Below are 26,792 nucleotides of genomic sequence, written 5' to 3'. Positions count from 1 at the left end.
TTACATGATGAATAAGTTTCGGACTCATGTGCTAGCATATCTTAAAGTATTAGGTACATGAATAAATCTAAAATCGGAAACCCAAAATTTGGTCAAATCGAGGCAGTAAAATTCATGTGAGGCAATATTCGGTGCTATATATTCAAACACACCCCCAAGTGGTGAGATTCAAATTTTTTCCATAATACGAAACATTTTCTATGAGGTTAAGACAAAATTACGACTGTGAATGGTAGAAGTATCTGTAGACGCATTCATAAAAATTGTTTTATTAAAAGTTAAAGTGGTAATTTAAATTTTTTAAGTACTTGCTACTTAAACAAATATAAAATACGAGAGTTCGAAAGTTGCTATAAATGAGCTAATTATTTTGATATGTTTGTTTCTATATTAGCGTAGGTATAACGTTGGGTTAGGTAGTTCTGCAATCAAACAATTATTTATTTTTATTTATACTATTTTGGTGGTACCAGTTTATGGGTTCATCCCTTTCCTCAGCCACCTCGTCAGAAAACTTATAACACTTTAAAAAAGTCAATATTTGGTTAGATTTTAAGAATTATTAGTGTTAATATTATCAGGAATTTGATCTGCCGTTTTTTGAGCCTAAAATACTTGATTGTTGACCATTATTCTTGCAATAGCACACGAAAATAGTATAAATAAAAATAAATAATTGAATGAGTGTTGAGCGATCTAACCTAAAATTATTTTCATCTTTTGTATACTTCGGCCTCACAGAATCGTAAAAAACACCTTTCAAACTTACAACCCAAGCTAAAATTAACTTAATAGCAGTTATTTTAATAACAGATAAGAGAAATAAACCTAAAAGAAAAAGTCATAATTGTGTTATTAATTGTGAAGTAACTATTAAAAAAATCCAAAGAATGTGATGCCAAAAGTTACTTTAAATCAAATAATGGCTTTCATCCATAGAAACTTTTGACCTCATAATTACATGATGAATAACTTTCGGACTCATGTGCTAACATGCAGTAAAGTACTAGGTACATGATTAAATCTAAAATCGGAAACCCAAAATTTGGTCAAATCGAGGCTGTAAAATTCATGTGAGGCAATATTCGGTGCTATATTCAGGCACACCCCCAAGTGTAAAGATTCAGATTTTTTCCATAAGACGAAGCATTTTCTATGAGGTTAAGACAAATATTGGTGGATTGAGAAATAAATCTAAGAAATAAATTTAAGAAATAAATTCATAATGATGTTGTTATAAAATAGTAATGTTTCTTTTTTCGAAATCGCGCAGTAATGTGCTTTTTCTATGTTCAAAAATCGGCATAGAAATTAAATGCGGTGTTATCATATTAGTATTATCTAGCTCCACAATTACATTTTACAAGGTTATAAATTGTTTTTCGGTTTAGCAGTAATTCTATACACTTTGTTAACCTTTTTTATTAGTTATTAGAAACACATATAATTTATTAACTAAATTTGCGCGTAATCTTGCAACGTCGCAACCTTTCATGGCAACAGCGGATTTCGTGAAGTGCAGCGACATTCTATGGCAGCGAACAATGTGTATCTACCACGTATCCACATAACCTGTAATAAGTTTTTGTTCGGTGCAGAAACAACCCTGGAAACATGGGGGTGTCACTCGAATACAAATTTAGGAAGCAAGCCTCAGCGCCCTCGGTGTCGAGCTGACCAAGTAATGAAAAACGCGCACTTTGAAAACGTTCAAATCATCCAATGAGAGTGCGATGCCGTTAGCTGGCATCAGCTGGTTTTGTGGTGTGCATACGTGCGATTAAAAAAGCCGCTGCTATGAAAGTGTAAAATCGTTCAGGGAAAAAAGCCGGACTGAGGTAAGTATTTAGAATAGGAATATACTTATTAATAGTTCTATTTTAGGCATTTCTTACATCTCTCGAACATGGAGAAACCACGCCGTATTGCATATCGATGTAAATATCCAAACTGCGGAAATGTGTTCTACAAGGGTGGTGGTAATGACCTTAGATTTTACCATTTTCCAAGAAATTTGGAAATGGAGGAACTTTGGAGATAAATTTGTAAAATTGATGCAAGTAAACCGTGTAAGTCCTTATACTTGTGTAAAAATCATTTTCACTCGACAGATTTTCATGATCCATTACATCGAAATAGACTGTTGCCTAATGTGGTCCCAAAGGAATATGTCTCCAAAGAGTCCATGAGCAGTCAAGTGGTTGCAGCGGAAATTTACACTCAGTTGCTGTGGAATCCGTAGCTAGTTGCTCATTTTCTGCTGAAACAGACTTTTCTACCGTAGAAGAAAGTAACGTTTGCTGAGAGGAAATTGCTTCAGAGTTGTAGTTCGCCTCCTCGTGGTGCACCTTGAGTAACGCTAAATGAATTGGCACATATCGATATTGACAGAAATATCTCGTCAAGTAAGTGGACTATTATTGTTTTCAAATTTCCAAAATTGTTTGTTTAGGTACGCAGTTGTTCATTTTCCTTACAACACAATCTGACAGGAGGGATGATAACCCTAGAAGCTTCACATTGTGAGTTACATATCTTTCTCTTATTATTATTGTATCTAATATTTGTATTTCTTGATTTGGTTATTTGATATGTATTTAGATGTATGATAATAAATAGGTTACATTACATTCTGTATACTTTTTGTAATTTCATATGAGAATTTACATTAAAATAACCCGCAAAACTAGGTGGTTGCCTATACAGGAGTAGGTGGTTGCCTATACAGAAGTAGGTGGTTGCCTATACACAAGTAGGTGGTTGCCTATACAGAAGTAGGTGGTTGCCTATATGGAAGTAGGTGATCCGCGTATTCAAATTTACGCGCGTATAGTATAGTTGGCCAGCTGCACACCGAGGGCGCAAATTTGTTTCCATCGTTAACAACGTAGGTATCATTTCTTATATTGAAGTTCTGTGCCTGGAAACAACCATGGAAAACATTATATGGAGAATATCTCATTGCATACGAGTATTTCGCTGAAAAAGAAAATTCTGTGAAATCAACATTTTGGGCTACATAGTCGTTGTTAAAGTCAACTCTGTTAATATAAAACAGCATAGATATAATCTAAGTACACCAAGTTCTCAAGCAAAAAATATAGGTTATGTTTCCCAGAAATCAAATATAGTTACAAGAGAAAACTTACGAAAATTTTTAGCAGAGGCCCGTGATTAATGTACCTAATGTCAAAGGTAATCTCAAAGAAAGTCAATCACATTGTCTACAAAACATAATGTTTTAGGTATATTTTTTATTCGAACCTGGTTGTAGGAGTATGCGGAATGGAAGAATTTGAACAATTTTCTTGTATCTACATAACCTATAATAAGCTTTTATTATTATTACAGAACAGATTATTAGCTTACATGCCCATTTTAAATGAAAGTATGAAGCATACCTCTTATTTTTTGGCACTTTTAATAATATTTTTGCTTGCAGAAAGATCTGCAGCAATTGCAAAATAGAGATGGATAGCTATAATAACAAGAACTTTACATGCATTCGACCGAACTTGCAAAAACTGGCAGATAATATATCAAATTTATTACCCAAAAACTCAGCCACAGTTTATGAAAAGCGGTATGAAAATTTTTTTTTTTGGCGCAGAAACAACCATGCGAAATACATGGAGAACACCTCATTGCATACGAGTATTTCGCTGGAAAAGCAAATTCTGTGAAATCTTTAACACTTTGGGTGCATAGTCGTAGTTAAAGTCAAGTAGATATATCTAAGTACACCAAGTTTTCAAGCAAAAAATATAGGTTACGTTGCCAAGCAATCAAATATATTTACAAGAGAAGACTTACCAAAATTTTTAACAGAAGCCCATGATTAAATGTACCTGATGTTAAAGGTGATCTCAAACAAGGTCAATCACATTGTCTATAAATCATTATGTTTTAGGTTTATTTTTTATTACAAGTTGTAGGAGCATATAGAATGGATAAATTGAGAAAGAATGACGGCATTCAAGACAAAAACGATACGCTAATAATTAAAATTCCTACGTCTAAAACTGGCAAAGCACGAGAATTTACAAATATGTGTAAAAATATTTATCCAATTGAAATATAGTAAAAATACCTAATTTTAAGACCGCACCATACACCAGACAAATCATTATTTATACATTACATTTGGATAGTGAATGCAGCAGCTGTTGCATTGTACAAATATACCTGCAAACACATTGTAACAAATTATGCAGACACCTCTTTTGACTAAAAGATATATATTTAACTTTATCCATACGTTGTCAACTTTGTTAATAATTGCAATCTTTAACTTCATAAGAAATATGAATAATCTACTTTGGTGTTGTATAGTAGTATTAAATGTTCATAGAATATAATTGCACTTACTACGAAGTAAGCTTTCCTAGTTTTAAGTTGTGTTTTCTTTTCTCTTTGATTATCTTAATTTCTTCAGCCTCTGTGTGGCTGTTTTAATTCCAGAAAATTGTTTCTGAATAAACTGATTCATACCACTTTTTCTTTCTTTTACACGAAAACAGTTTAAACTATAATTCCAAATATTTACTTGCCTTAAAACGTGTCAAGCATTCGCTTGTTTGTAAATGATGCAACCATAAATACAAATTTGAACACTGATATGACAGGTTTGAGGCTAGGATGTGGTTTTCATATTCTCCCATTACTTGTTGCCTAAATCTGGCGCGAGGCCAAAAGTTATCATTGACGTATATATATATATATATATACGTATCCAACCGTCGTTACCAGACCCAACATATTAAACAGACGTTACCAAGCCCGGCTGTTTTTCCGAGTATAATATAATAAATTTAATGGTTTTTGCAATAACAAACTTAAAAAAAAGTAGAGGGGTAAAATTATTCCTTGAAAAAAGTTAACACCATATTCATCCAACGTTACCAGACCCACTATGTCCAACAGCTTTCTCAGTCCCATTTCAGTATAAATAACACAGTAAACCGACGTTATCAATCCCGACATTGTTGCCACATTAAATTTATGGAAAATCGCTTCACATTGTATTGATCTGTAAAATTTCTTGTGTATCTTGAAAGTTGGATTTACAACCAGTGGATATGCAAAAATGTGACAAAAGAAAATAAGGAAAACCAAAAATATATCTTATCTGCCTGTCTTTTTGACGCCATGAGTGCCATGACAAACGGATAACTCATTAATAAAATAAACGCCAAGGCGATTTTTTTATTAACAGATATGCAAGTTTGATAGACATTAGTAACATTTTCTTTTTACTAGTTGTACATGTCTATCGAGTTAGTTCAACCAAAATTTGGATACCTATTCCCACCTAAAATTTTAAGAAAATTTATAAAATAACATAATTTTACACTTGCGATTTATTAATGCAATGTTTATTTGACTTTTGGCTTAAAGATTTGTAAAAAAATGTTAGCAGAAAAATTTTCTAGTTTATTTCATAAAGTTTTTAAATGATATCTAAGCTTTTCTTACACATAACATAAATCACAAATTAAGATTTTTTAATATTAACATCCTAAAAAAATCGAAATTTTTACCACAAAATGGTACAATATGTGTTAGAAACTTTAAGATTGATTTAGAGATCTAAAATTGCATATTCTTTAAGAGTAACTTTAATATTTCAAATTATTAATTAAAAAATTTAAGAACGCTAAACTAGTAATAAAAAGACCCTTTTCAAAATAGTTACAATGCTCCATAGCAATTATTATTTAATCAATACTTGTTAATAAGGGCGATTAATAATCGCCTATTAACAAACGAGTTGGTTGCAATACTTCTCCGGTGATTGCAATTTCATACACGAAACTGCTAAAAATCAGTTCCAAATTTCATGATATTTATAACATTTAAATAAAAAATTTCACATCAAGTGCGCGGGGGTATATCTGATTGCTGTATTAACCCATTAATATATAAATCGTTTATAAATAGCCGTAATTAATGAATGATTTCGAAACAGAATCACCAAAAAATGTTTAGCTGGCACCTTTAGAAGCACAACAAAATGCTCCATAATTTTCTGCAATTTTAAGCTTGTCTCTGTCTATATTGTTAAATAGAAAAAAATAATTTCATGAATTATCGGTAATCTTAGTGTCAAAACTCAATGCATAAAACGTTTGCAAATTTACAGGCCCTCGAAGGATCTCGATCCTTTAATAATACTTAGCGTGGCAAACGCTACAATGAAATTAGTACATGTGAAGTCCATGTGTCATTTTAGTTTTCGTGCACATATTTTGTCTGAACCATATGAATTCTGCAAAATAATCATTATGCTTGCTGAGACACATTTTAAGACTTTCATCTTTCTCTAGATTGTCTGTTTCCCATCTAAGTGTCCCACGTAACATTTTCGGGCGCAATAACTCAGGTATTTTTGAACGGATTGTTATGAAATTTGAAATGTAAGTATTTTGATAGGTGAGTATTAATATGAACCGGTGAGAATAATCATTATCTTGAAAAAGTAAATTTTCCATGCCTTAATTTAATTTTGATATAATTAAGTTTAATTAAGTTGCATCACTTGATTAAACATGAAAAATAAATACTGTATGCAAAAATTCATCTCCGAAATACGTCTGGTTAGCCAAACCCATAAATTATTGCGAAAATAATTCAAAAATTATTAAAAGATAGGTAGCTATGGAACAAAAAACTGCTATCCTCGCATTTTGGACACCCTTGCGGGAATTTGATACCTGTTTGTCAAGCGTTATTTTTTTAATTTTAAGAAAATACTAATTTTCAGTCATTAATTTTTTTGAGACAGCTGTATAACCAAATCTAAAAAATATTAATGCAGTGATAAATCACAAGTATAAAGTCATCATATTTTGCATATTTAAGATAGGATTTATTTAGCAAAATTTTGAGGTGTTGTCATCAATTGTTTTTTAGGGTGGATGAGCAAATACATTCTGATCAAAGATTTACCATGTTTATGATAATCTTAAACATCTCCATGATTTTAAAACATTCGGTTTTGCAGTTCCTGATTAAATTAAAAAAATAAATCACGCATTCAATAATTTTTTTGTGTCATCCTGTTTATGCAAATTAAAAAAATATGAATAAAATGCGGATTTATACCACAAAATTTTGATGTTTCATAATTTTGATTTTTTTCCAAAATTCTGCACTTTTCGGGTAAAACTCAATACGAAGTCATAAACTACATGTATAGGACTATGTTATTTCATACAATTTAAAACCCATTTACTATGTGCAATTTTAAAGTGACGTCATCACATTGTTGGTGAGGACGATTAGACAAATTTTGGTTAGCGTTTTACCATCTACATTTCTAATTACTCGTAAATACAAAATTTGACAACAATCGCCCCGTACTTTCGGAGATTATCTGCCTAATAAAAATCCGGGGCTGCAGACAGACGGACAGACGGAAATGAGAGACCTATTTCTTCGTCTTGTAGGGGTAATGAAAGGTCGAGAAAACGTAGAAGTAGAGAGTCGGCCGATGGACTTGATTGCAATACTTCCTTTACTTACGCTCAGTAAGTAAAAAATCAACTAAATGCGAAATTCTAACGAACAGAAATAAATAAAACATTTGCCGACAAATACCTATATTCATTAAAAAAAATTGAATAAAAACTAAATGTTGCTTTAAAAAGATTGTTGTCGAAATCTACCAATAGATGAACAAATTAGATGTAGCTAAAAGAATGATCTCTATCAGTTAATATTAAGTGAGGATCAATTAATTTAGAATATAATCAAGTTCCTATCTTCAAATAAAAATTAAGTAAAATATGGATACGTAGATCATTATAGCGAATTTAAAAATAAGAGAGGATTAAAAAAAACTACACTTACAGAAGCATACAATTTTGCACTTTGCAAATTACATTCAGTTAAACGCTTTGGTGATCTGACCTGGCCACGTTCATTATAACTGTAAGTGCTCATTCACAATGGGCATAAAACATAAGGATGTCATAAGCATTAATGCATAAGAATTTATGTTTAGTGCTCTATGCTTCTATTCGTTTACAATGAGCATAATGCTTAGGACATCCTTATGCTTTATGCCTCTTGTGAATGAGCACTTATGCTCATTGTGAACGAATACAACCATAGAGCACTAAACATAAATTCATATGCATTAATGCTTATGACATCCTTATGCTTTATGCCCATTGTGAATGAGCACTAAGGCATAATTATGCAAAATTTTGAGGAGTCGTTTTCTAATTTCAGAAATTAATTGTCAAATGTTGTATAATTTTTATATATTTTTCAAAAAATTTACATACATACATATATCGTCTACTAAATATAAATACAACGATCTGATTTAAAAAAAATCATTTTTAACTTTCATTTGTTTTTATCTACGACATACAACTTTTGTTTTTTAAATGACACCAGACACCCTGAATATTTTTTTAAGATTCATGTAGAGATTTTTTCTAAATTTATTGATGTATCATAGTGTACATAATATTTTCAAACATTAATAATTTAATACATCATATTTGCAATAAAATGTTTTGAGTTAATAATGTTTTCGTATAGAAGTTTAATTTTCAAATTTAAAACTCCTATACATTAATAAGTGTTATAAACCGTGTTAAACTTGCTATGTAACAAAAATTTTGGTACATTTTTCAGTTACAGTTACCTTGCTATAAAAATTAAATTAATTTTTACCACAACTTTTTAACAAAATGCGAAACATGGTACATCAATGTATTCAGAAAAAAAAATCACAAAAATTAAAAAAATATCTAGGATGTCATTTAAAAAACAAAAGTTGAATGTCATAGGCAAAAAAAAGAAAATTAAAAATTAGTTTTATATATATATATCAATATATATGTTAATGATAACTTTCGACCTCAAATTCTCTCACGTATATATACTTTTGGGCTCAAATTGGAAGTTTCGGCCTCGCCGTAGCTTTTGAGGCCGAAGTGACTCACACATTCAACGTAACATTTGGACTCACGCATATCCAGTGACATCTTTTAACAGTAATTTTAACAATTTTGGTTTGAGAAAAGATTGTTAAGTATAAAAGTTGGTTGCATAGATGATTTACTTAACAAAGCTAATATTATGACTAGGTTTTATATAAATGCGGGAAGTTGTTTGAAGGTAGTAATTTCCAGAAGAATGTTGGAAATTTATCTAAAATTAAAGAAAATATAAAGCAACTGAAAACAATTGGACAGTAGAAGAGCCAAAAATTCAGAAAGAAGTTAGAGAGTAAGAAAGAAAAAAAAAAGATACACAACAGCTATAGAATGTAAGAAACGGAAAGTTGAGGACATGGAATGAAGACAGGGAAATTTGGATGAAAAATTTTACAAAGAGAGTTGGAATTAACTGAGCAAGGAAGCATAAAGAGAAGGGGTGGTAATTATAAAAAAAATAGAGAGGGAATGGAAAAGAAAAGCGGGGAGGACAAATGGGGTTTAAAATTGCTTGTTTGAAATATTGCATTATTAAGAAAAATAAACAGAATTTATTTACTGAGTACATAAAATTTTGATTTTGTGTGATTAACAGAAACATGGATACTAAAGAGTAAGGGGAATAAATTGAACAAGGAAAAAGGAAAAGTTGAGGGTGAAGCAAGTGGGGGATCCATAACAGGGGTGACAAAAGATATAAAACAAATCGAAGAGCGGGTAATAGAAGTGGAACGCATAGTGGAAAGAAAGATAAAAGAAAAAAAGAATTTGCATATTGTATTGCATTGGAATTACAAAAAATTTGAAGAAAAAAATTTAAGAAAAAATTGAAGAGTCTAACGAAGAATTTCTTCTGATAGGAGATGGTTTTAACGCCAAAATAGGCAACAAAAGCAGGGAATATAGCGGAGAACGCACAGAAAAATCTAAAGATAAAATTTTAAATAAAGACAGAAAATTTCTATGGAAATTAATTGAAGAAAGAGTTTGGTAGTCTTGAATGGGGTGAAGGAGGGGGATGAAGATAAAGAATTTACCTGTATATGTAACCCAGTAGCTGATGAAGAAGCCGAAACATTTAAATTAGGAGAAAGAATTGATTCCGACCACATGCTATAAGAAGTAAAATTGAGGGATAGAAGTAGAAAAGTCGGAGTCACAAATAAGGAAGTAGATAAAAAGGAGAAGGGAACTGAGCATTATAAAAGATGTTGGAAATTGAATTCAAAAGAAGTAAGCTAAAATAAAATAGAAGAACTAAAAATAACAACTGAAAAAGCAGCAATAAGAAAAGCATTTATAACGAAGAAATCAGAAAAGAGAAACAAATGGCGGGTTAATAGATGCAGAGATTTAAAAACATAAGAAAGAAAATGTTTACGAAGGTGTAAAAAGGGAAAGATAAAAAAGAAGAGTACTGTCCAGCAAGAAATAATAACAGGTCGGTGTGAATAAAAAAAAGAAGAGATTCCGAAAGAAGAAATAAAATAAAAGCCATAAAATCAGAGCAAGAACCAAAATAAGGAAAAACAAAAACATGATCAGTGAAGAAATGCTAATAATACAATGGAAGTACCATTTCATGAAACTAATGAGTGGAAATGAGAGTACTGTAGCGCAAAAGAGTTAAACCGAGAATGCTGAGAGAGAAAGAATGGCCGAACAGTGGAAAAAATATGGAAACAAGTTGGAGGGTCGAAAAGAGGGAAAAGACCAGGGAGGAATGGATTGGTAAATGATGTATGGACGTTTAGAACGCCAAGGTACCTAGAGAGAGAAAGAACGAAGGAGAAAAAGTAATTGCTAGACAGAGGGGTGGACATGAAGAAAGAAACAATAACTTTTGCTTAAGCGAAAGCAGAAGAATATATAGGATGTGTGGAGAAGTGCAAGAGACTTTAGAATACATGCTACAAGACTAGAGCGAAATTAAAGAAAAAAGGAAAGTATAACAGAAATATTGAATGAAGATGGAAGAGAAGCAGGGTGGATGAAAGGAGTGGAAAAGAGCGGAGTAAGGCTGGAGCAAAGGGGATGCGATAAAAGAAGTAAATTGTAAAATCCTTGATTGTTGAACATTATTATTGCTATATCACACCAAAATAGTATAAATAAAAATAAATAATTGGCAGAGTGGTGAACTATCTAGCCTAAAATTATTTTCATCTTTTGTACAATTCGGCCTCACAGAATCGTAGAAAACAACTTTCAAGCTTACAACCCAAGCTAAAATTAACTTAATAGCAGTTATTTTAATAACAAATAAGAGAAATAAACCTACAAGAAAAAGTCATAATTGTGTTATTAATTATGAAGTAACTATTAAAAAAATCTAAAGATTGTGATGCCAAAAGTTACTTTAAATCAAATAATGGCTTTCATCCATAGAAACTTTTGGCTTCATAATTACATGACGAATAACTTTCGGACTCATGTGCTAACATACATTAAAGTACAAGGTACATGAATAAATCTAAAATCGGAAACCCAAAATTTGGTCAAATCGAGGTAGTAAAATTCATGTGAATCAATATTCGGTGCTATATATTCAGGCACACCCCCAAGTGTAAATATTCAGATTTTTTCCATAATACGAAACATTTTGTATGAAGTTAAGACAAAATTAGACTGTTAATGGTAGAAGAATCTGTAGACGCATTCATAAAAATATTTTTTTATTCAAAGTTAAAGTGATAATTTAAATTTTTTAAGTACTTGCTACTTCGACAAATATAAAATACGAGAGTTCGAAAGTTGCTATAAATGAGCTAATTATTTTGATATGTGTGTTTCCATATTAGCGTGGGTATAAAGTTGGGTTAGGTAGTTCTGCAATCAACCAATTATTTATTTTTATTTATACTATTTTGGTGATACCAGTTTCAGGGTTCATCCCCTTTCTCAGCCACCTCGTCAGTAGACTTATAACACATTAAAAATGTCAATATTTGGTTAGATTTTTAGACTTATTAGTGTTAATATTATCTGGAAATTGATGTGCCGTTTTTTGATCCTAAAATACTTGATTTTTGACCATTATTCTTGCTATACCACACGAAAATAGTATAAATAAAAATAAATAATTGGCTGAATGTTGAACTATCTAACCTAAAATTATTTTCATCTTTTGTAGACTTTGGCCTCACAGAATCGTAGAGAACAACTTTCAAACTTACAACCCAAGCTAAAATTAACTTAATCGCAGTTATTTTAATAACAAATAAGAGAAATAAACCTACAAGAAAAAGTCATAATTGTGTTATTAATTATGAAGTAACTATTAAAAAAATCTAAAGATTGTGATGCCAAAAGTTACTTTAAATCAAATAATGGCTTTCATCCATAGAAACTTTTGGCCTCATAATTACATGACGAATAACTTTCGGACTCATGTGCTAACATACATTAAAGTACAAGGTACATGAATAAATCTAAAATCGGAAACCCAAAATTTGGTCAAATCGAGGTAGTAAAATTCATGTGAATCAATATTCGGTGCTATATATTCAGGCACACCCCCAAGTGTAAATATTCAGATTTTTTCCATAATACGAAACATTTTGTATGAAGTTAAGACAAAATTAGACTGTTAATGGTAGAAGAATCTGTAGACGCATTCATAAAAATATTTTTTTATTCAAAGTTAAAGTGATAATTTAAATTTTTAAGTACTTGCTACTTCGACAAATATAAAATACGAGAGTTCGAAAGTTGCTATAAATGAGCTAATTATTTTGATATGTGTGTTTCCATATTAGCGTGGGTATAAAGTTGGGTTAGGTAGTTCTGCAATCAACCAATTATTTATTTTTATTTATACTATTTTGGTGATACCAGTTTCAGGGTTCATCCCCTTTCTCAGCCACCTCGTCAGTAGACTTATAACACATTAAAAATGTCAATATTTGGTTAGATTTTTAGACTTATTAGTGTTAATATTATCTGGAAATTGATGTGCCGTTTTTTGATCCTAAAATACTTGATTTTTGACCATTATTCTTGCTATACCACACGAAAATAGTATAAATAAAAATAAATAATTGGCTGAATGTTGAACTATCTAACCTAAAATTATTTTCATCTTTTGTAGACTTTGGCCTCACAGAATCGTAGAGAACAACTTTCAAACTTACAACCCAAGCTAAAATTAACTTAATCGCAGTTATTTTAATAACAAATAAGAGAAATAAACCTACAAGAAAAAGTCATAATTGTGTTATTAATTATGAAGTAACTATTAAAAAAATCTAAAGATTGTGATGCCAAAAGTTACTTTAAATCAAATAATGGCTTTCATCCATTGAAACTTTTGGCCTCATAATTACATGACGAATAACTTTCGGACTCATGTGCTAACATACATTAAAGTACAAGGTACATAAATAAATCTAAAATCGGAAACCCAAAATTTGGTCAAATCGAGGCAGTAAAATTCATGTGAATCAATATTCGGTGCTATATATTCAGGCACACCCCCAAGTGTAAAGATTCAGATTTTTTCCATAATACGAAACATTTTGTATGAAGTTAAAACAAAATTAGACTGTGAATGGTAGAAGTATCTGTAGACGCATTCATAAAAATATTTTTTATTCAAAGTTAAAGTGATAATTTACATTTTTTAAATACTTGCTACTTAGCCAAATATAAAGGACGACAGGTCCAAAGTTGCTATTAATGAGCCAATTATTTTGATATGTTTGTTTCCATATTAGCCTGGGTATAAAGTTGGGTTAGGTAGTTCTGCAATCAACCAATTATTTATTTTTATTTATACTATTTTGGTGATACCAGTTTCAGGGTTCATCCCCTTCCTCAGCCACCTCGTCAGTAAACCTATAACACTTTAAAAAAGTCAATATTTGGTTAAATTTTTAGACTTATTAGTGTTAATATTATCAGGAATTTGATCTGCCGTTTTTTGAGCCTAAAATACTTGATTGTTGACCATTATTCTTGCTATACCACACGAAAATAGTATAAATAAAAATAAATAATTGGCAGAGTGTTGAACTATCTAACCTAAAATTATTTTCATATTTTGTGGACTTTGGCCTCACAGAATCGTAGAAAACAACTTTCAAACTTACAACCCAAGCTAAAATTAACTTAATAGCAGTTATTTTAATAACAAATAAGAGAAATAAACCTACAAGAAAAAGTCATAATTGTGTTATTAATTATGAAGTAACTATTAAAAAAATCTAAAGATTGTGATGCCAAAAGTTACTTTAAATCAAATAATGGCTTTCATCCATAGAAACTTTTGGCCTCATAATTACATGACGAATAAATTTCGGACTCATGTGCTAACATACATTAAAGTACAAGGTACATAAATAAATCTAAAATCGGAAACCCAAAATTTGGTCAAATCGAGGCAGTAAAATTCATGTGAATCAATATTCGGTGCTATATATTCAGGCACACCCCCAAGTGTAAAGATTCAGATTTTTTCCATAAAACCAAACATTTTGTATGAAGTTAAAACAAAATTACGACTGTGAATGGTAGAAGTATCTGTAGACGCATTCATAAAAATATTTTTTATTCAAAGTTAAAGAGATAATTTAAATTTTTTTAAATACTTGCTACTTAGCCAAATATAAAGGACGACAGGTCCAAAGTTGCTATAAATGAGCTAATTATTTTGACATGTTTGTTTCCATAGTAGCGTGGGTATAAATTTGGGTTAGGTAGAGTTCTGCAATCAACCAATTATTTATTTTTATTTATACTACTTTTGGTGATACCAGTTTCAGGGTTCATCCCCTTCCTCAGCCACCTCGTCAGTAAACCTATAACACTTTAAAAAAGTCAATATTTGGTTAAATTTTTAGACTTATTATTGTTAATATTATCAGGAATTTGATCTGCCGTTTTTTGAGCCTAAAATACTTGATTGTTGACCATTATTCTTGCAATACCACACGAAAATAGTATAAATAAAAATAAATAATTGGCAGAGTGGTGAACTATCTAGCCTAAAATTATTTTCATCTTTTGTACAATTCGGCCTCACAGAATCGTAGAAAACAACTTTCAAACTTACAACCCAAGCTAAAATTAACTTAATCGCAGTTATTTTAATAACAAATAAGAGAAATAAACCTACAAGAAAAAGTCATAATTGTGTTATTAATTATGAAGTAACTATTAAAAAAATCTAAAAATTGTGATGCCAAAAGTTACTTTAAATCAAATAATGGCTTTCATCCATAGAAACTTTTGGCCTCATAATTACATGACGAATAACTTTCGGACTCATGTGCTAACATACATTAAAGTACAAGGTACATAAATAAATCTAAAATCGGAAACCCAAAATTTGGTCAAATCGAGGCAGTAAAATTCATGTGAATCAATATTCGGTGCTATATATTCAGGCACACCCCCAAGTGTAAATATTCAGATTTTTTCCATAATACGAAACATTTTGTATGAAGTTAAGACAAAATTAGACTGTTAATGGTAGAAGAATCTGTAGACGCATTCATAAAAATATTTTTTTATTCAAAGTTAAAGTGATAATTTCAATTTTTTAAGTACTTGCCACTTAGACAAATATAAAATACGAGAGTTCGAAAGTTGCTATAAATGAGCCAATTATTTTGATATGTGTGTTTCCATATTAGCGTGGGTATAAAGTTGGGTTAGGTAGTTCTGCAATCAACCAATTATTTATTTTTATTTATACTATTTTGGTGATACCAGTTTCAGGGTTCATCCCCTTCCTCAGCCACCTCGTCAGTAAACCTATAACACTTTAAAAAAGTCAATATTTGGTTAAATTTTTAGACTTATTAGTGTTAATATTATCAGGAATTTGATCTGCCGTTTTTTGAGCCTAAAATACTTGATTGTTGACCATTATTCTTGCTATACCACACGAAAATAGTATAAATAAAAATAAATAATTGGCAGAGTGTTGAACTATCTAACCTAAAATTATTTTCATATTTTGTAGACTTTGGCCTCACAGAATCGTAGAAAACAACTTTCAAACTTACAACCCAAGCTAAAATTAACTTAATAGCAGTTATTTTAATAACAAATAAGAGAAATAAACCTACAAGAAAAAGTCATAATTGTGTTATTAATTATGAAGTAACTATTAAAAAAATCTAAAGATTGTGATGCCAAAAGTTACTTTAAATCAAATAATGGCTTTCATCCATAGAAACTTTTGGCCTCATAATTACATGACGAATAACTTTCGGACTCATGTGCTAACATACATTAAAGTACAAGGTACATGAATAAATCTAAAATCGGAAACCCAAAATTTGGTCAAATCGAGGCAGTAAAATTCATGTGAATCAATATTCGGTGCTATATATTCAGGCACACCCCCAAGTGTAAAGATTCAGATTTTTTCCATAAAACTAAACATTTTGTATGAAGTTAAAACAAAATTACGACTGTGAATGGTAGAAGTATCTGTAGACGCATTCATAAAAATATTTTTTATTCAAAGTTAAAGAGATAATTTAAATTTTTTTAAATACTTGCTACTTAGCCAAATATAACGGACGACAGGTCCAAAGTTGCTATAAATGAGCTAATTATTTTGACATGTTTGTTTCCATATTAGCGTGGGTATAAATTTGGGTTAGGTAGAGTTCTCCAATCAACCAATTATTTATTTTTATTTATACTACTTTTGGTGATACCAGTTTCAGGGTTCATCCCCTTCCTCAGCCACCTCGTCAGTAAACCTATAACACTTTAAAAAAGTCAATATTTGGTTAAATTTTTAGACTTATTAGTGTTAATATTATCAGGAATTTGATCTGCCGTTTTTTGAGCCTAAAATACTTGATTGTTGACCATTATTCTTGCTATACCACATGTAAATAGTATAAATAAAAATAAATAATTGGCAGAGTGTTGAACTATCTAACCTAAAATTATTTTCATCTTTTGTAGACTTTGGCCTCACAGACTCGTAGAAAACAACTTTCAAACTTACAACCCAAGCTGAAATTAATTTAACAGCAGTTATTTTAATAACAAATAAGAGAAATAAACCTACGAGAAAAAGTCATAATTGTATTATTAATTGTGAAGTAACTATTAAAAAAAATCTAAAGATTATGATGCCAAAAGTTACTTTAAATCAAATAATGGCTTTCATCCATAGAAACTTTTGGCCTCATAATTACATGACGAATAACTTTCGGACTCATGTGCTAACATACATTAAAGTACAAGGTACATGAATAAATCTAAAATCGGAAACCCAAATTTTGGTCAAATCGAGGTAGTAAAATTCATGTGAATCAATATTCGGTGCTATATATTCAGGCACACCCCCAAGTGTAAATATTCAGATTTTTTCCATAATACGAAACATTTTGTATGAAGTTAAGACAAAATTACGACTGTGAATGGTAGAAGTATCTGTAGACGCATTCATAAAAATATTTTTTATTCAAAGTTAAAGAGATAATTTAAATTTTTTTAAATACTTGCTACTTAGCCAAATATAAAGGACGACAGGTCCAAAGTTGCTATAAATGAGCTAATTATTTTGACATGTTTGTTTCCATAGTAGCGTGGGTATAAATTTGGGTTAGGTAGAGTTCTGCAATCAACCAATTATTTATTTTTATTTATACTACTTTTGGTGATACCAGTTTCAGGGTTCATCCCCTTCCTCAGCCACCTCGTCAGTAAACCTATAACACTTTAAAAAAGTCAATATTTGGTTAAATTTTTAGACTTATTAGTGTTAATATTATCAGGAATTTGATCTGCCGTTTTTTGAGCCTAAAATACTTGATTGTTGACCATTATTCTTGCTATACCACAGGTAAATAGTATAAATAAAAATAAATAATTGGCAGAGTATTGAACTATCTAACCTAAAATTATTTTCATCTTTTGTAGACTTTGGCCTCACAGACTCGTAGAAAACAACTTTCAAACTTACAACCCAAGCTGAAATTAATTTAACAGCAGTTATTTTAATAACAAATAAGAGAAATAAACCTACGAGAAAAAGTCATAATTGTATTATTAATTGTGAAGTAACTATTAAAAAAAATCTAAAGATTATGATGCCAAAAGTTACTTTAAATCAAATAATGGCTTTCATCCATAGAAACTTTTGGCCTCATAATTACATGACGAATAACTTTCGGACTCATGTGCTAACATACATTAAAGTACAAGGTACATGAATAAATCTAAAATCGGAAACCCAAAATTTGGTCAAATCGAGGTAGTAAAATTCATGTGAATCAATATTCGGTGCTATATATTCAGGCACACCCCCAAGTGTAAATATTCAGATTTTTTCCATAATACGAAACATTTTGTATGAAGTTAAGACAAAATTAGACTGTTAATGGTAGAAGAATCTGTAGACGCATTCATAAAAATATTTTTTTATTCAAAGTTAAAGTGATAATTTAAATTTTTTAAGTACTTGCTACTTAGACAAATATAAAATACGAGAGTTCGAAAGTTGCTATAAATGAGCTAATTATTTTGATATGTGTGTTTCCATATTAGCGTGGGTATAAAGTTGGGTTAGGTAGTTCTGCAATCAACCAATTATTTATTTTTATTTATACTATTTTGGTGATACCAGTTTCAGGGTTCATCCCCTTTCTCAGCCACCTCGTCAGTAGACTTATAACACATTAAAAATGTCAATATTTGGTTAGATTTTTAGACTTATTAGTGTTAATATTATCTGGAAATTGATGTGCCGTTTTTTGATCCTAAAATACTTGATTTTTGACCATTATTCTTGCTATACCACACGAAAATAGTATAAATAAAAATAAATAATTGGCTGAATGTTGAACTATCTAACCTAAAATTATTTTCATCTTTTGTAGACTTTGGCCTCACAGAATCGTAGAGAACAACTTTCAAACTTACAACCCAAGCTAAAATTAACTTAATCGCAGTTATTTTAATAACAAATAAGAGAAATAAACCTACAAGAAAAAGTCATAATTGTGTTATTAATTATGAAGTAACTATTAAAAAAATCTAAAGATTGTGATGCCAAAAGTTACTTTAAATCAAATAATGGCTTTCATCCATAGAAACTTTTGGCCTCATAATTACATGACGAATAACTTTCGGACTCATGTGCTAACATACATTAAAGTACAAGGTACATAAATAAATCTAAAATCGGAAACCCAAAATTTGGTCAAATCGAGGCAGTAAAATTCATGTGAATCAATATTCGGTGCTATATATTCAGGCACACCCCCAAGTGTAAAGATTCAGATTTTTTCCATAATACGAAACATTTTGTATGAAGTTAAAACAAAATTAGACTGTGAATGGTAGAAGTATCTGTAGACGCATTCATAAAAATATTTTTTATTCAAAGTTAAAGTGATAATTTACATTTTTTAAATACTTGCTACTTAGCCAAATATAAAGGACGACAGGTCCAAAGTTGCTATTAATGAGCCAATTATTTTGATATGTTTGTTTCCATATTAGCGTGGGTATAAAGTTGGGTTAGGTAGTTCTGCAATCAACCAATTATTTATTTTTATTTATACTATTTTGGTGATACCAGTTTCAGGGTTCATCCCCTTCCTCAGCTACCTCGTCAGTAAACCTATAACACTTTAAAAAAGTCAATATTTGGTTAAATTTTTAGACTTATTAGTGTTAATATTATCAGGAATTTGATCTGTCGTTTTTTGAGCCTAAAATACTTGATTGTTGACCATTATTCTTGCTATACCACACGAAAATAGTATAAATAAAAATAAATAATTGGCAGAGTGTTGAACTATCTAACCTAAAATTATTTTCATCTTTTGTAGACTTTGGCCTCACAGACTCGTAGAAAACAACTTTCAAACTTACAACCCAAGCTGAAATTAATTTAACAGCAGTTATTTTAATAACAAATAAGAGAAATAAACCTACGAGAAAAAGTCATAATTGTATTATTAATTGTGAAGTAACTATTAAAAAAAATCTAAAGATTGTGATGCCAAAAGTTACTTTAAATCAAATAATGGCTTTCATCCATAGAAACTTTTGGCCTCATAATTACATGACGAATAACTTTCGGACTCATGTGCTAACATACATTAAAGTACAAGGTACATGAATAAATCTAGAATCGGAAACCCAAAATTTGGTCAAATCGAGGTAGTAAAATTCATGTGAATCAATATTCGATGCTATATATTCAGGCACACCCCCAAGAGTAAATATTCAGATTTTTTCCATAATACGAAACATTTTGTATGAAGTTAAGACAAAATTAGACTGTGAATGGTAGAAGAATCTGTAGACGCATTCATAAAAATATTTTTTTATTTAAAGTTAAAGTGATAATTTAAATTTTTTAAGTACTTGCTACTTAGACAAATATAAAATACGAGAGTTCGAAAGTTGCTATAAATGAGCTAATTATTTTGATATGTGTGTTTCCATATTAGCGTGGGTATAAAGTTGGGTTATGTAGTTCTGCAATCAACCAATTATTTATTTTTATTTATACTATTTTGGTGATAGCAGTTTCAGGGTTCATCCCCTTTCTCAGCCACCTCGTCAGTAAACTTATAACACTTTAAAAAAGTCAATATTTGGTTAGATTTTTAGACTTATTAGTGTTAATATTATCTGGAAAATGATGTGCCGTTTTTTGATCCTAAAATACTTGATTTTTGACCATTATTCTTGCTATACCACACGAAAATAGTATAAATAAAAATAAATAATTGGCTGAATGTTGAACTATCTAACCTAAAATTATTTTCATCTTTTGTAGACTTTGGCCTCACAGAATCGTAGAGAACAACTTTCAAACTTACAACCCAAGCTAAAATTAACTTAATAGCAGTTATTTTAATGACAAATAAGAGAAATAAACCTACAAGAAAAAGTCATAATTGTGTTATTAATTGTGAAGTAACTATTTAAAAAAATCTAATGATTGTGATGCCAAAAGTTACTTTAAATCAAATAATGGCATTCATCCATAGAAACTTTTGGCCTCATAATTACATGACGAATAACTTTCGGACTCATGTGCTAACATACAGTAAAGTACAAGGTACATGAATAAATCTAAAATCGGAGACCCAAAATTTGGACAAATCGAGGCAGTAAAATTCATGTGAATCAATATTCGGTGCTATATAATCAGGCACACCCCCAAGTGTAAAGATTCAGATTTTTTCAAAAATACGAAACATTTTGTATGAAGTTAAGACAAAATTAGACTGTGAATGGTAGAAGTATCTGTAGACTCATTCACAAAAATATTTTTTTATTCAAAGTTAAAGTGATAATTTAAATTTTTTAAGTAGTATAAATAAAAACAAATAATTGGCTGAATGTTTAACCATCTAACCTAAAATTACTTTCTTCTTTTGTAGACTTTGGCCTCACAGAATCGTAGAAAACAACTTTCAAACTTACAACCCAAGCTAAAATTAACTTAATAGCAGTTATTTTAATAACAGATAAGAGAAATAAACCTAAAAGAGAAAGTCATAATTGTGTTATTAATTGTGAAGTAACTATTAAAAAAATCTAAAGATTGTGATGCCAAAAGTTACTTTAAATCAAATAATGGCTTTCATCCATAGAAACTTTTGGCCTCATAATTTCGGACTCATGTGCTAACATATCTTAAAGTACTAGGAACATGATTAAATCTAAAATCGGAAACCCAAAATTTGGTCAAATCGAGGCAGTAAAATTCATGTGAGGCAATATTCGGTGCTATATATTCAGGCACACCCCCAAGTGTAAAGATTCAGATTTTTTCCATAAGACGAAACATTTTCTATGAGGTTAAGACAAATATTGGTGGATTGAGAAATAAATCTAAGAAATAAATTCATAATGATGTTGTTAAGTGTAAAATACCTATGAAAAAAGATCTAAAGTCTGTGATGCCAAAAGTTACTTTAAGTCAAATAATAGTTTTCATCCATAGCAACATTTAGCCTCATAATTGCATGTTAGGTAACTTTCGGACTCGTGCGCTTCGTATATGTGAAAACAGGTAATTAACCCATCATTCCGGGCACAATTTTGTTTTTGGAACGAAGTACTAGATTAATAAATTTAAAATTGGAAACCCGAAATTTCAACACAAGCCGGTGAAATTCATGAGGTGTATTATTTCACGATATGGATTCGTAAAATTTAAGGCACAATCTCAACATTCAAATTGTAATTGATAGACTCCGGCTTTATCTAGTTAAGTAATTTTATCTTTGTTGTTCAGTAACTGATTTCTGGTTGAATTAATTTTTATAAATGAAATATTAACATTTTTATTCACTCTATTTAGTATGTTTTTAATTTTGTAAGATAATGTTTCAATAAAATCCAGAAAATAATATCTACCTATGTCTTCCTTAGTATCATGGTCCGTTTTGAACAACGAGCAACATTGTTTTTTTTTTTAATTTTGTATCTTATTTTGTCAATTAGATTGTGGATTAATTTTACTTTAAAGTCATTATTTATTGCAATTTGTTTTATGGACTGAAGTTCTTTATTATAGTTTTCATGGTTTAGATTAGAATTGAACAATATTTCAATTAAAGATGCAAAAGTTGATATTTTATGAATCCATAGGTGGTTGGAAGAATTGCAAATAATGTTGTCTGTGTATGTTTTATTGGCCCAATATCTTACAAAATTAAAAACATTCTTGGAGAAATATTAAACACGAGAGGCCAAAAGTTGCTATAAACGAAGTCATTCTTTTCATCTTTAGTACACTTTGACCCCATATGGATTCATACAAAACAACTTTCAGGCTCACAGTCCAAGGGGACATTAAATTAGTAACCCTTGTTTTAAGAATACCAAATCGTCTTTCAAATATCGGCGGATTGAGAAATTAATAAATCAAAGGGACAGATTTATAATTATGTTGTTTACTGTGGAGTATCTACGAAAAAAATCCAAAGACTGTGATTCCAAAAGTTAATTTAAATCAAATAATAGTTTTTATCCATAGCAACATTTGGGTTCATAATTACTGCTCCATTAAAATATTAAACTGGTTTTTCAAATTTCGCTTGTTTCTTGGATAAAATAATATAAAATACGAGAGGCCAAAAATTGCTACAAATGTAATTAATGATTATAAAAGAGTATAAGTAATTATTTTCATCTTTAGTACACTTTTGTCACACAAATTCATACAAAACAACTTTCAGGTTCACAACTCAAGCTAAAGTTAAATTAATTGTCGTTGTTTTAAGATTATCAAATTGTGATTCAAATACCGGAAGAAAGAAAAACAAATCTAAGAAACAATTTCATGGTGATACTATTAACTGTAAAGTACCCATGAAAAAAATCTAAAGAATGCGATATCAAAAGTTACTTTATATCAAATAATACATTTCATGCATAGTAACATTTGATCTTATAATTACATGTTTCGGAATAATGAGCTTCATATCTATCATTTCAAGTACAATTTTTGTTTTTGGAAATGAAATTCCAAGTGATTAGAAAATAAAACAGAAGCTCAAAAATGTATGGAAACGATGCATGACGTTCCAAGATATTAATTCCTAAAATTTAAAGCACACCCTTAAGCAAATATCCAGATTGGCTCCATAAGTAGAAAAATAATTTAAGAGATTAACAAAAACTTGTACTGCTAATTGTAGAAGTGCCTGTACACACAACCATAAAAGTAAATTTCTTACTCCAACTTAAACTGGTATTTTAAAATTGACATGTACGCCTTTCTTGGAGAAATATAAAAAGAGAGGTTAAAAGCTGCTAAAAAATAGTAATGTTTCTTTTTTCGAAATCGCGCAGTAATGTGCTTTTTCTATGTTCAAAAATCGGCACAGAAATTAAATGCGGTGTTGTCATATTAGTATTATCTACCTCCACAATTACATTTTACAAGGTTATAAATTGTTTTTCGGTTTAGCAGTAATTCTATACTCTTTGATAACCCTTTTTATTAGTTATTAGAAACACATCCGGTTTATTAATTTTATAAATATAATTTATTAACTAAATTTGCGCGTAATCTCGCAACGTCGCAACCTTGCATGGCAACAGCGGATTTCTTGAAGTGCAGCGACATTCTATGGCAGCGAACAATGTGTATCCACATAACCTGCAATAAGTTTTTGTTCGGTGCAGAAACAACCATGGAAAACATTATATGGAGAATATCTCATTTTGCATACGAGTATTTCGCTGAAAAAGAAAATTCTGTGAAATCAACATTTTGGGCTACATAGTCGTTGTTAAAGTCAACTCTGTTAATATAAAACAGCATAGATATAATCTAAGTACACCAAGTTCTCAAGCAAAAAATATAGGTTATGTTTCCCAGAAATCAAATATATTTACAAGAGAAAACTTACGAAAATTTTTAACAGAGGCCCGTGATTAATGTACCTAATGTCAAAGGTAATCTCAAAGAAGGTCAATCACATTGTCTATAAAACATAATGTTTTAGGTATATTTTTTATTCGAAGTTGTAGGAGTATGCGGAAAGGAAGAATTTGAACAATTTTCTTGTATCTACATAACCTATAATAAGCTTTTATTATTATTACAGAAGAGATTATTAGCTTACATGCCCATTTTAAATGAAAGTATGAAGCATACCTCTTATTTTTCGGCACTTTTAATATTTTTGCTTGCAGAAAGATCTGCAGCAATTGCAAAATAGAGATGGATAGCAATAATAACAAGCAGTTTACATGCATTCGACCGAACTTGCAAAAACTGGCAGATAATATATCAAATTTATTACCTAAAAACTCAGCCACAGTTTATGAAAAACGGTATGAATTTTTTTTTTTTGCGCAGAAACAACCATGCAAAATATATGGAGAACACCTCATTGCATACGAGTATTTCGCTGAAAAAGCAAATTCTGTGAAATCTTTAACACTTTGGGCTGCATATTCGTAGTTAAAGTCAACTCTGTTAATAAAAAACAGCATAGATATATCTAAGTACACCAAGTTTTCAAGCAAAAAATATAGGTTACATTGCCAAGAAATCAAATATATTTACAAGAGAAGACTTACCAAAATTTTTAACAGAAGCCCGTGATTAAATGTACACGATGTTAAAGGTGATCTCAAACAAGGTCAATCACATTGTCTATAAATCATTATGTTTTAGGTTTATTTTTTATTAGAAGTTGTAGGAGCATGTGGAATGGATAAATTGAAAAATAATGACGGCATTCAAGACAAAAACGATACGCTAATAATTAAAATTCCAACGTCTAAAACTGGCAAAGCACGAGAATTTACAAATATGTGTAAAAATATTTATCCAATTGAAATATAGTAAAAATACCTAATTTTAAGACCGCACCATACACCAGACAAATCATTATTTATACATTACATTTGGATAGTGAATGCAGCAGCTGCTGCATTGTACAAATATACCTGCAAACACACTGTAACAAATTATGCAGACACCTCTTTTGACTAAAAGATATATATTTAACTTTATCCATACGTTGTCAACTTTGTTAATAATTGCAATCTCTAACTTCATAAGAAATATGAATAATCTACTTTGGTGTTTTATAGTAGTATTAAATGTTCATAGAATATAATTGCACTTACTACGAAGTAAGCTTTCCTAGTTTTAAGTTGTTTTCTTTTCTCTTTGATTATCTTAATTTCTTCAGCCTCTATGTGGCTGTTTTAATTCCAAAAAATTGTTTCTGAATAAACTGATTCATACCACTTTTTCTTTCTTTTACTCGAAAACAGTTTAAACTATAACTCCAAATATTTACCTACTTTACAACGTGTCAAGCATTCGGTTGTTGTAAATGATGCAACCATAAATACAAATTTGAACACTGATATGACAGGTTTGAGGCTAGGATGTGGTTTTCATATACTCCCATTACTTGTTGCCTAAATCTGGCGCGAGGCCAAAAGTTATTATTGACGTATATATATATATATGTATATAATCCCGGAACTTTGGCACGGTCGGCACACTATGGCAACACTGTAGTAGATCAAACACATAAATTAGTCAGTTTCGCACATAAGGAAAATACGGCATAGTTCAGCCCCTCGACGATAGATGGCCAAACAAAATTTAATTAGATTTAAAAGGTACTTTGGCATTTATATTTAAAATGTTATAATTAATAAAGTTTGCGGTACGTTTCAACAAAATTGTAAATCCAAAAAACAAAAGGATTTGTGTTACGTATAAGAATATTCTAAGTACGTCACCCTTAGAATTACTTTTTTAAAAAATAAAACATTTCGACACAATTGTTTGTTTCTGGAAATTCAAAGTGGTTTTAGATGTTCCAATAGCCCAAGTCAAGCGGAAATTGAAACCTTTAACAAATAGAAAATACTAGGGAAGTAAAGGCATTATTAGTTCTCTTTATTTCGCATTTTGCTAACAGTAACCGGGACTAAAGTGTGTGCCAAACTACCTGTTGTATGCGTTCGGTACGCATTTAACAGGGAGTTTCGCATGACATTTATTTTCCCCCAAAATTTTAAATAAAAAAGGAAGTGATTTTTAAGAACAAAACACTCTGTGTTACTCATAAGAATATTCTAAGCACGCTGATTATACTATATTTGCTTAAAAAACTAGGAATTTCTATGGGATAGATTGTATCTAGGTGTGCTAATGGTTTTCGATGTTCCAATAGCCCAATTCAAGCGGGAATTGATATTACCTACAAGATATTCCTAATATTAATACAAAATTTGACAACAATCGGTGGCTCGTAGATTATCTGTATCATAATTCATAAAAATGCGGGACCGCAGACAGACGGCCAGACAGACAGAAACGGGACACCTTCGTGCTGTAGGTGTCACGGAAGG

General features: G+C 30.3%; 1 protein-coding gene and 3 long non-coding RNA genes across 8 annotated transcripts in view; 3 read left to right on the top strand and 1 right to left on the bottom strand.

Moving 5' to 3' along the window:
• Nucleotides 1-26,792, bottom strand: part of LOC135132153 (monocarboxylate transporter 12-like) — a 343,441-nt gene that overhangs the window by 285,080 nt on the left and 31,569 nt on the right. The gene's annotated exons all lie outside the window — the stretch shown is intronic.
• LOC135132391 (uncharacterized) lies at nucleotides 1,565-25,670 on the top strand. Of its 3 annotated transcripts, none has more exons than XR_010281020.1 (4): nucleotides 1,565-1,581; nucleotides 24,074-24,362; nucleotides 24,413-24,551; nucleotides 24,603-25,670. It is a non-coding gene; the product is annotated as an uncharacterized LOC135132391 (long non-coding RNA). The 3 variants fall into 3 exon arrangements; XR_010281019.1 differs by having other exon boundaries at nucleotides 24,413-25,039; nucleotides 25,090-25,670; XR_010281018.1 differs by having other exon boundaries at nucleotides 24,413-25,670.
• Nucleotides 1,623-2,569, top strand: LOC135132392 (uncharacterized). The gene is made up of 3 exons (XR_010281021.1): nucleotides 1,623-1,838; nucleotides 1,885-2,405; nucleotides 2,453-2,569. It is a non-coding gene; the product is annotated as an uncharacterized LOC135132392 (long non-coding RNA).
• Nucleotides 2,689-4,395, top strand: LOC135132393 (uncharacterized). The gene is made up of 4 exons (XR_010281023.1): nucleotides 2,689-3,195; nucleotides 3,246-3,388; nucleotides 3,443-3,860; nucleotides 3,911-4,395. It is a non-coding gene; the product is annotated as an uncharacterized LOC135132393 (long non-coding RNA).

The sequence above is a fragment of the Zophobas morio genome, unplaced genomic scaffold, assembly GCF_036711695.1.
Source record: "Zophobas morio isolate AGI-343-1 ecotype UQ-CSIRO unplaced genomic scaffold, CSIRO_AGI_Zmor_V1 ptg000021l, whole genome shotgun sequence".
NCBI classification, from domain to species: Eukaryota; Metazoa; Arthropoda; class Insecta; order Coleoptera; family Tenebrionidae; genus Zophobas; species Zophobas morio.
This window is presented reverse-complemented; position numbering and strand designations above follow the sequence as displayed.